General features: G+C 45.9%; 1 non-coding gene across 1 annotated transcript; it reads left to right on the top strand.

Moving 5' to 3' along the window:
* Positions 1-4,087: 4,087 nt before the first annotated feature.
* On the top strand, positions 4,088-4,162 carry Trnas-cga (transfer RNA serine (anticodon CGA)). Its single transcript has one exon. It is a non-coding gene; the product is annotated as a tRNA-Ser (tRNA).
* The last annotated feature ends 5,623 nt before the right edge of the window (positions 4,163-9,785 follow it).

Here is a 9,785-nt window from a genome sequence, read left to right as displayed (position 1 = left end):
CTCGGTTTAGGTTTCCGGCTGTGACGGAGATTTTCTTCGCCGTGGAACTGGGTATTTATGTTGTCTCAATCATTTATGCTGTGTATGGCCCATTCACCATCTCTACAAGCAACCCCTCTGGTTCAAAAATGGTTCAAATGGCTCTGAGCACTATGGGACTTAACATCTGCGATCATCAGTCCCCTAGAACTTAGAACTACTTAAACCTAACTAACCTAAGGACATCACACACATCAATGCCCGAGGCAGGATTCGAACCTGCGACGGTAGCGGTCGCGCGGTTCCAGACTGTAGCGCTTAGAACCGCTCGGCCAACCCGGCCGGCAAACCCCTCTGGCACCAGCATTATGTTAGTGGCCGACAGAGGTTGCTGACCCTGCACACTTGCTTGCTTCTTCAGGGTCACTTCTTCAGGTGGCATATGATTAAAACATTTGAGCGGAAAAACTTGGGATAAAAGATTTCGAGCTTTACCATTCTAATGTTTTATCACACGTCACCTGAAGATGTGACTTTAACGCCACGAAACCAGTAGTGGTACAGTAATAAAGGACGAAAATGCAGCTGAAGCGATTATTAATACCCAAGATGAATACTTAAGGCTTTGGTTGCCCCATCTACAAGTTTGTCTGCAGAAAATAGATCCAGCTGTATCCTGGCACCACCAGGGTATTTAATCCGGAGCTGAGCAGGGATTCCTTCGAATCCTTTGGGCCAGACGCCGACCACAATAGTAGTCCATCAATGAAAGCTCTCGCTGAGGAAATCTTCAGAAGCTTCAGCACCATGTTACAGCCAGTCACTACTCCAACGTGGAACCACCACTTACTGCCTCACTCATTACTGTAAAATGGCCTCTTCACTTGAGATTGCAGTGGTCTTTTGTACTGGTCGTCGTCGTTATCCTGTGTTGTAGCTTATCAACTCGAAAGTGAGCTTCGAAATTAATTTTGGCATTTATTTTGGTCATCTGCTCAATTAAGAACTTGTGTCTAGCGAGAGTGATAACCAAATCTTATGACGAGCGGTTCCTGTAAAAATTCACTCCAAGAAGGAGCTTTCCTTTGTGTGTCCTTCAATAAACTTGTTCCCCATTGTTTACCTGGGCTGTGTTCCCACTGCGCCTCCACTGGAGTTGGACATGTCAGTTGGTGATGAGGTGTTTGTTTCTGAATTTAGTTTTTCATGCCCGTACACTTCAGGTAGACAGGTTTTCTTTCATGTGACATCTACACTGCAAGTCTGCTGATATTGGCTTTCCATTCCAGCATCGGACGTTACTGCCCAACTAACACTGCTGCTCCAGAATATGCAACTATCCACGTATGTGGTGGTTGAGAAGATGGCTGCCATCGCCATGATGCCTCCTGAACTCTTCAACCACCTGTTGTTCATTGATTCCCTAGTGAAAAGATTCCAGACGGCACCTCCGCCATTCCAGCTGTTGGACAAAGGGTCAGTCATGAGCAAACTATGTGACCCGGGTGCAGCAACAGTTTCTGGTCCATGGTATCAGGTGACGGTCAGCAGCACACGTTTTATTTTTTTATTTGCAGGCTCTGAAATATACCACTTACTGCGGCAGCTCAACCTAGGGATCGAACCTCCTCCACCACCCTCCCTTCAGTATGAACACTGATATAATGAAGTCATGCCTCCTGGAATATTTCGGTTCTCAGTTGCGCATTTCAATTGCCCATCACAAGTCTTTCAGCTGGCGTATACTCAGGGAGTGGGTAGTCAGGTTGCAGGATCAGTCCAGAGACTGCGGCTCCAGTGTCAAACCCTGAATTTAAACAATCATGTTCAGCATCCTTAGTCCAGGACATGATCATCATCCACATACCAGATGAAGGACTCCGCAATGACATCCTCAAGTTCAAGGATCCAACGTTGGATACATACCTCCCTCACTATGGCCTGGAGACAGTCTCTTTGATCCTCGACAACATTGCAGGACCTCCCCCGCGTTTTCTGCTTGTCCGACTCGCCGGTCCCAACACCAGTCTTGGCCCTCACATCGACCCAAGTCACAAGTCACAGTCAAAACACCAGCAGGTGTGTGACTCCCACAACAGCTGCTCTCTTGTGTTTTATAAGGCATCAATGTCAACAGTATTATTACCACCAAGCCAAATGTTCCACCTGTGACAAGAAACCCATCAATATCAACAGTATTATTACCACCAAGCCAAATGTTCCACCTGTGACAAAACAGGATAACTAAAAGAGGTCTGTCAGTCGTTCATCAAGATGAATGTGGATTGCGTCTATGTAGACCTCTCTGAGCCTGGATTAGATGAAGTGACTGATACGTACTCTCTGGATGTTTTGCTCTCCATGTCCCACAGGCTCTTTAACACTTACAGTGGGGATCAGTGCCAATGCTGTGGGTCTTCAAACTAATACAGGTTCTGTAATGGTCATCGTTCAGGCATTCCCCAAACAACTCCGAAGATACCACAATGACATTGTGGCCACTTTAATTAGGCAGCCAATTTCACATCATACATAATTGTGATTGCTACAACGAAGGTCATAAACATTTTCGATTTAGACCTTTTCAATGGTTCAAATGGCTCTAAGCACTATGGGACATAACAATCGAGGTAATCAGGCCCCTAGACTTAGAACCACTTAAACCTAACTAACCTAAGGACATCACACACATCCATGCCTGAGGCAGGACTCGAACCTGCGACCGCAGCAGCAGCATGGTTCCGGACTCAAGCGCCTAGAACCGCTCGGCCACAACGGCCAGCCACCTTTCAGTGGCATGGGTTTGGAACTCCATGACTCTGCCAGCAATATATGGGACTTACGCCACGAATGTGAATCCACTTCTTTACGTCACCTCTACGAGTACCACAGAATTTGAGACTCATGTCGCCCTCCTCCCGTCAGGTACATCCCGCTTCTTTAAGGCATGTAACATCGCTTTTGCACATAAATGGGGGGACGATGGTTCACACCTGTGTCTGGCCATCCTGATTTAAGTTTGCCATAATTTCCTTATATCGCTTCACGCAAATGGCGGGATGGTTCCTTCGAAAGAGCACGGCCGATTTGCTTCCCTATCTTTCCCTAATTCGAGTTTGTGTTCCGTCTCTAATGACCTCATTGTCGACGGGACGTTAAACACTAATCTCCTCCTCCTCCATCCCTTTTGCACTAGGGATTGATTTGATTTTGACAGGGAAGCTAAAACAGCTTAGGTCTAATCCACCACTGCCTGCACTGCAATCGAGTTTATTGTGCGGTATCACTCCTTGTATGTCTAGTAAAGCCAACCAATGCCCTTAAATATTTCAAGGAGTTCCTTTACCGGTTTTTTGTTAGACACAATTTCTTCAGGTCTACTTGTCCCAAAGATTCTGTATTTTCTGCTCTCCAATGCCATGCATTCGAAGATTAGATGTGATGCAGTTTATTCACCCTTATGACAGATCCTACATTTAGGGCCTTCTTCCGTTATACTCATTGTATGTAGGTGTTTTTTGAAATTGTCATGGCCAGTCATCAGTCCAGTCATGAGTTTGATCTCTTTCCTGTTCAATCTCAGGGTTACAGAGCTTCTTTTAAAGCATGGCTTGAGCATCATTACCTTACCATGGTTTTGTTATGGACCTTGGTCCAATATTCTACGTGCTGTTTCCTAAGTCAATTTCGTAGTTCTAGTTTGATCATAGCCTTAGTGATTGTCAGGACAGGTATCGGTCCAATAAGTGGAGTCGTTGCCCCATCCTGGTGAATCTGTCGGCTTGTTCATTGCCACAGATCCCTGAGTGGCCAGGGACCCAAACCAGGTTTACTCTATTGCTTCCCCCTTGATCCACCAAAGCCCTATGGCATTCTGCAACAATCTTAGATCTGAAACTTCCTAGCAGATTAAAACTGTGTGCCGGACCGAGACTCGATCTCGGGACCTAGAAACATCCCCCAGGCTGTAGCTAAGCCGTGTCTCCGCAATATCCTTTCTTCCAGGAGTGCTAGTTCCGCAGGTTTCGCAGGAGAGCTTCTGTGAAGTTTAGAAGGTAGAAGACGAGGTACTGGCGGAATTAAAGCTGTGAGGACGGGACGTGAGTCGTGCTTGGGTAGCTCAGTTGGTAGAGCACTTGCCCGCGAAAGGCAAAGGTCCCGAGTTCGAGTCTCGGCCCGGCACACAGTTTTAATCTGTCAGGAAGTTTCATATCAGCGCACTCTCCGCTGTAGAGTGAAAATTTCATTTTACAATCTTAGATCTCATTGCAGGAGCTGCCAGTGATTTCAGGGCTGCCTGGCTGTCTCGATAGATTTAGTACCTACACATATTCTCCACCACACATGCCCTGATTGCAGTAATTTCAGCTTGGAATACCAAGGTCAGTTTTCCTAGAGAGATGATGCCCTCCAGTCTTGGCTGAACCTCATACACTCCTGCCCCAACTCTTTGTTCTGATTTTGACCCATCGGTGAACCAATTAATGTCCTCTGTACGGTGTCGGACTGTTTTTTCCCAATGCTCCCTACTTCCAATTATTATATTATAAGGCTTGTTGAAGCATTTGGGGGTTATTATATAGTCAGCCGGCATTTTCCTACCCATTCCTATATTTACATCAGTCACCATCTTATTGTGTGATTCTGTATATCCTGATGAGATCCACTTTTAACCAGTTGTAAGTCTGTATGCCCCAGCTGCTGCCTCCATCTTGACCCAAAGGTGTAGTGGAGGCATGTCCAGCATGGCTTCCATTCCAGCCGTTGTTGTGGTGCTATTTCCGCCTGTTATGGCTAAGCAGGCCAGTCTCTCCACCTTAGCAAGCTCCTTAGCTGCAACTAGCTGCTCTATCTTCTTCCACCGCACTATGGCCCCATAGGAAATCCTAGGTCTAACCACTGTGGTGTATATCCAGTGCTTACCTCTGAGGCTTAGGCCCCAGTTTTTACCACAAGCCCATCTGGTACTTACTAAAGTACTTTTCGCTTTGGAGCTGATGCTCTTAATGTGAGGGGTCCATGTTGGTTTCTCATCTAAGGTTACTCCCTTCACAGGTAGAGTTTCATCAAAGAGCTTTAGATTCCAACTTGAGTATTGGATATGCCTCTTCGTGAATGGCATCACAACAGTCTTCTTAGGATTAACCCTTAGATCCTGTTTAATGCACCAGTCTTGCACAATGTCCAATCCTCCTTCTGCCATATTTGTAATTGTGTCAGTAAATTTGTCAAGTACTTCTATGATAAGGTCATCTGCATATCCTTGGCAGAAGCATTGTCTGGAATTTAGTTCCTCAATGAGTTAGTTCACCACTAGATTCCACAATAAAGGGGACAGAACTCTTCCATGTGGGCAGCCTCTAGTGATGTCAATTACCATCTTTTCATTCATCATGGTAGCCTCTACCCTACTTTCACTAAGCACGGCCTTGGTCCACCTACATATTGTGCTTCTTAGGTCATGCATCTCTGCTGCCCTTACCATGGAATCGAAGATCATGTTACTGTAGGCCCCCTTGATATCCAGGAAGATGAAGAGGGCTATTTCTTGGCAGTGAAGTGCTTTCTCCACCCTCCCAATGTGTTGATTGAGAGCTGTCTCACATAATTTACCTGGTTGATATGTGTGTTGGTTTGAATGTAGAGGGGCCCTAATTAACCTCCTCTCCCCATCATATACATTAACCAGTTTTTCCAATGTTTTGAGAATGAAGGAAGACAGACTGATTGGTCTCATATCCTTGGCCTTGGTATGATCAATTCTCCCTGGCTTTGAAATGAAGACTACCTTCACCGCCCTCCAAGCATTGGGAATCATTCCTACTGCTAGGCTAACCCTGAATACCCTGCATAGGACTCTTAGAAGATTCTCTCCTGCCTGTTGCAGGAGAACTGGAAAGATTCCATCTGGGCCAGATGACTTGAATGGTTGGAATTTTCCCACCATCCATTGGATTTTATTGAAGTCCACACGCTCCTTGGCCGATTCCCAGTTCTCTCTTCAAGTGCCTGAGAACCATTGTCTCTCCAGGATCATATTCTGGTCTGTGTTGTCTGGCAGAGCATATTGAGGAAGGTCAGTTCTGAGTAGTAGTTCCAGCGTCTCATGTGCTGTCTTCGTATATTCCCCATCCTCCTTCCTCAATGTACCTCCTGGATTGGTTGGTACTCTAGTGAGGATTTGGTGAAGTCTGGCTTGAGCAGCCGTGCTCTCCACTTCCTCACAGAATGCCTTATAGGATGCCTCCTTTGCTTGTCTGTTTGCAAGGTTTTAGTTGACAAGGACCTCACAATATTTTGCCCATTGTCGTTTATGTGACACAAGGTTAAACAGTCTTCATACCGGTTTTCTTTGCATTTCCAAATTATTATTCCACCAAGGCACACTCCTGTTTGTGCATTTCTTGGTGATTGTGCAGTTGTCCCGATATGCGGTCACTACTTCCTCGAACTCTACTGGATTCCTTATTGAGGTTTTAATTTCCAATAAGCGATGCCTATAGGTCATGGTCTCTCTGATTCCCATTTCAACCTTGAATTTAATGTACATGTGGTCCAATGAGAATGGCTCTAACGCCACATGCCATTGTTTGACATAGCTGCCTATTATCATGGAACCAAAGATTATGTCATTTACTTCCTCCCTTCTGCTATTCCTGAATGTAGGTTCATTGCCCCTATTCAGGACCTCCAAGCTGTTAGCTAAAAGAAATTCAAGAAGGTAGTCACCTCTACTGTTAGTGTCCTTGTTGCCCCACACTAGGTTGTGGGCACTGGCGTCACATCCCACCAACAGTTAGTCAGCTTTCCGATAGCAAGCTTCTACCAGTCTCCTCACCTCCATAGGAGAAGGACAGCTGAGGCCAAAACAATTTCCCTCGTGATACCTTCCTCACATTGCCGCATTCTAATGGTCACTAGGTCCCTGGAGCAGAAATACATCATTGGCATCAAAGAAACTCCATTTCTGGCACAGATTCATGTTCTGGAGTTTCTTAGGTTTCTAGCATAAATCAGTTTACCTCCAGTGCCACCAAGGCCTGATACTCCCCCTTTATACAAGTAGGGTTCTTGTATCAGGGCCATATCCACTTCCTGCCTCCCCAGGCAGCGGCTTAGGGCAGCAGAGGTTCCTTTACTGTGCTGCAGATTAATCTGCAGCAACTCCAGTGTCCTTTGAGGTCTTTGATAACCCTGACAGCGACCTGTGAGAACCATAAAAACAATTTCAGGTCTTGCTCTCGCATCGCCTTCAGGGACTTCTCTTAGACCTCCACCACCAGGGTTCATCCTTCCGGTACAACCTTCTGGTTGATCACTCTCCAGTCTTCTGTCGAGCCTTTTGAGTTCTGGGCCCCTATTTTCTCGAACAAAGTCTTAGAGGAGACATCCTTAAGGATCTTTGGTACCCATATTGGTAGCTTTGCGGTCTTACGTAGCTCTGCTGCCATCTTGACCAACAGCTTCGCATGTTCCCATGGGGATACCATGGGTATCTTGTCCTTAAACCATTCCACCATGTGCACCCTATCACAGACAAAAATGAGGGCATCACGATCTAGATAGACCCTCCTGAAGTTGGGTCCTGAAACAGCGTCCTCTCCAATCTTTTCAAAAAGGGCCATCTGTACGATTTACTCCTGCTGTGAAGTGGATAGCCTTCCTGGATAACTGCCATCTTAAAAACCGAGACTGCAGTACTATAGGTCTGTTTCCCTATTTCTTGCCTCAGCTTTTTCTGGGCTCGCTTATCCAGGAAGGAGGGAGTCTTAGATTCCTCTCTTATCTTCTTGCTGCTTGTCTTCGATATTGTGGGGGTCTGCATATCCCCTTCAACCTGAGACAGTTTTTTCTTGGGGGTCTTAGGTTCAGGCCCTTTTAATTCCTTCCACTTCTCTTTAGGATGCCATTCTTTCACTTCCTTTTCTCTCTGTTCCCTGAGTAATTTCCTCCTCTGGGCCCCAGACAAGGCTTTAACCTTGACCTGGTCCAACTTCTTGGTTACAGTTGCCACATCTGGCTCAGGTCTACAGCTTGATTCAGTAGTGGGAATGTGTTCCATCGAGCCTGACCCCGATGTTTGGGTGTCTGAGACAGTTTGTTTTAATTTATTTTCTTTAGTCGTGTCCATGTGGTCCCACGAGATTTGGCGATCTACAGGGTCTACCCCACGAATACCCAGGGCGGTGTAAGGCTACTTACTCAGGGAGGTCGCCCAGTATCCCTGAGGCTCGATTTGCGGCACATCTTCCCACGTACCATGCACCCCTCAGCATGCATTGCATCACACCTTGTTTTGGGAAAGGGAATTGGGTAAGAACTAGGAGAGGATAGGGAAGATGGGACGTTGTGGGACACTCTTAGTCTGATCCATCAGCTGAGACTTTTCCGGCAGTAGGTCTTCTACCTTTGGCATAGCCCTCAGCGTCACGCAGATACACAAGCCTCTCCACCCGCATGGAGAATGCTTTGTCAAGGTGGAGTCCCCCGGAGAGGCACTAGGGATAATATCTAGAAAGAGCTCCCATGCCTGGAAGATGACGGATCTTGACTGCAGTCTCTAACAGTCAAGGGATCAACCCAATCATCGTTGTGGAGAAACCAAATTGGTCACTCAGGATTTCTGGAGACTTTGAGGTCATGATCAACGCTCAGTACGTCGTCAATACCTACCCCATCCCAAAAGCTTAAGATATCATGGGACACCTTACCGGAGGCAAGATCTTTGCAAATATTGATTCACATGATAATCCCTTTTGGTTCTTTTCTGCTACAATAAGCTTTCTTTTGGCGTTGCTATCGTCCCAGCTGTTTTTCAACATTACTTAGAAAATCTGACGTGATTTTAACAGAAAGGCCAACTCCCTAGGTGACATTATTGTTACAGGTAAAAATGCTCAAAACTTAGTGAACAACCTAGACACCCGATCTGCTGTGCGCCAGGAGACTAATCTCAAGTACAACAAGGATACATACTGTTTTTCTTGTGCCACATATCGAATATTTGGTATATGTCCTAAGCATTCAAAGGTACAGCCCACACTGCACTATGTCCAAGCCATCTGCAAACTTCTGAACCCTAAGAACGCTAAACTATTCTAATCTGTGTTGGAAAAACTCAGTTACTGCAGGAATTTCATCCCCCATGCAGCTGCTATAGCAGAATCCCTCCATCGGTTACTGCAGCACAATGTCAAATGGAACTGGACTCCTGAATGTGACAAAGCCTTTGGGATCTACAACAAGCTCTTCTTTGTTGGACATACCTTACAGTCTATGACACATCCCAGTCATTGATTTACAGCCTAAGACCCATCCAATTCATTTATTGTGGTGTCTGATGCATCAGACTGCAGATTGGGTGCAGTCCTCTATCATGAAGTCAACAGGGTAGAGTGCCCTACTGTGATCATTTCCAAAACATTAACGTAGGCACAGTGCAACTACAGCCAGATATGAAAGGAAGTTCCGTGATTATATGTATGGCAGGCAGATTACACTCCTAACTGACCATAAACGTACTTTGTTATTGTTCAAGGCTGATTCCAATATTTTTTCCAGGATGGTGTGTCGTCTACAGGGGTGGACATTGTTTTCGTCCAACTACTCCTACAACATCAAGCATAGTTCCACAGTTCAAAATGCAAACGTCAATATCTTTTCCTGACTACTGCTGCGACAAGACCCAGAAACTTTTTTTTAGCACAAGAGGTCTGATTCCTTATAGACACTAAAGCAGAAGAAGCAGGGCCACCTTCCCCTTAGATGTGGTAGTCATCACCCACTGACCCTGGCCGAGCAGTTCT

Source organism: Schistocerca serialis, chromosome 1 (genome assembly GCF_023864345.2).
Source record: "Schistocerca serialis cubense isolate TAMUIC-IGC-003099 chromosome 1, iqSchSeri2.2, whole genome shotgun sequence".
Taxonomy (NCBI): domain Eukaryota; kingdom Metazoa; phylum Arthropoda; class Insecta; order Orthoptera; family Acrididae; genus Schistocerca; species Schistocerca serialis.
The sequence above is the reverse complement of the archived record's forward strand: the minus strand, read 5'-3'. Positions and strand labels throughout refer to the sequence as shown.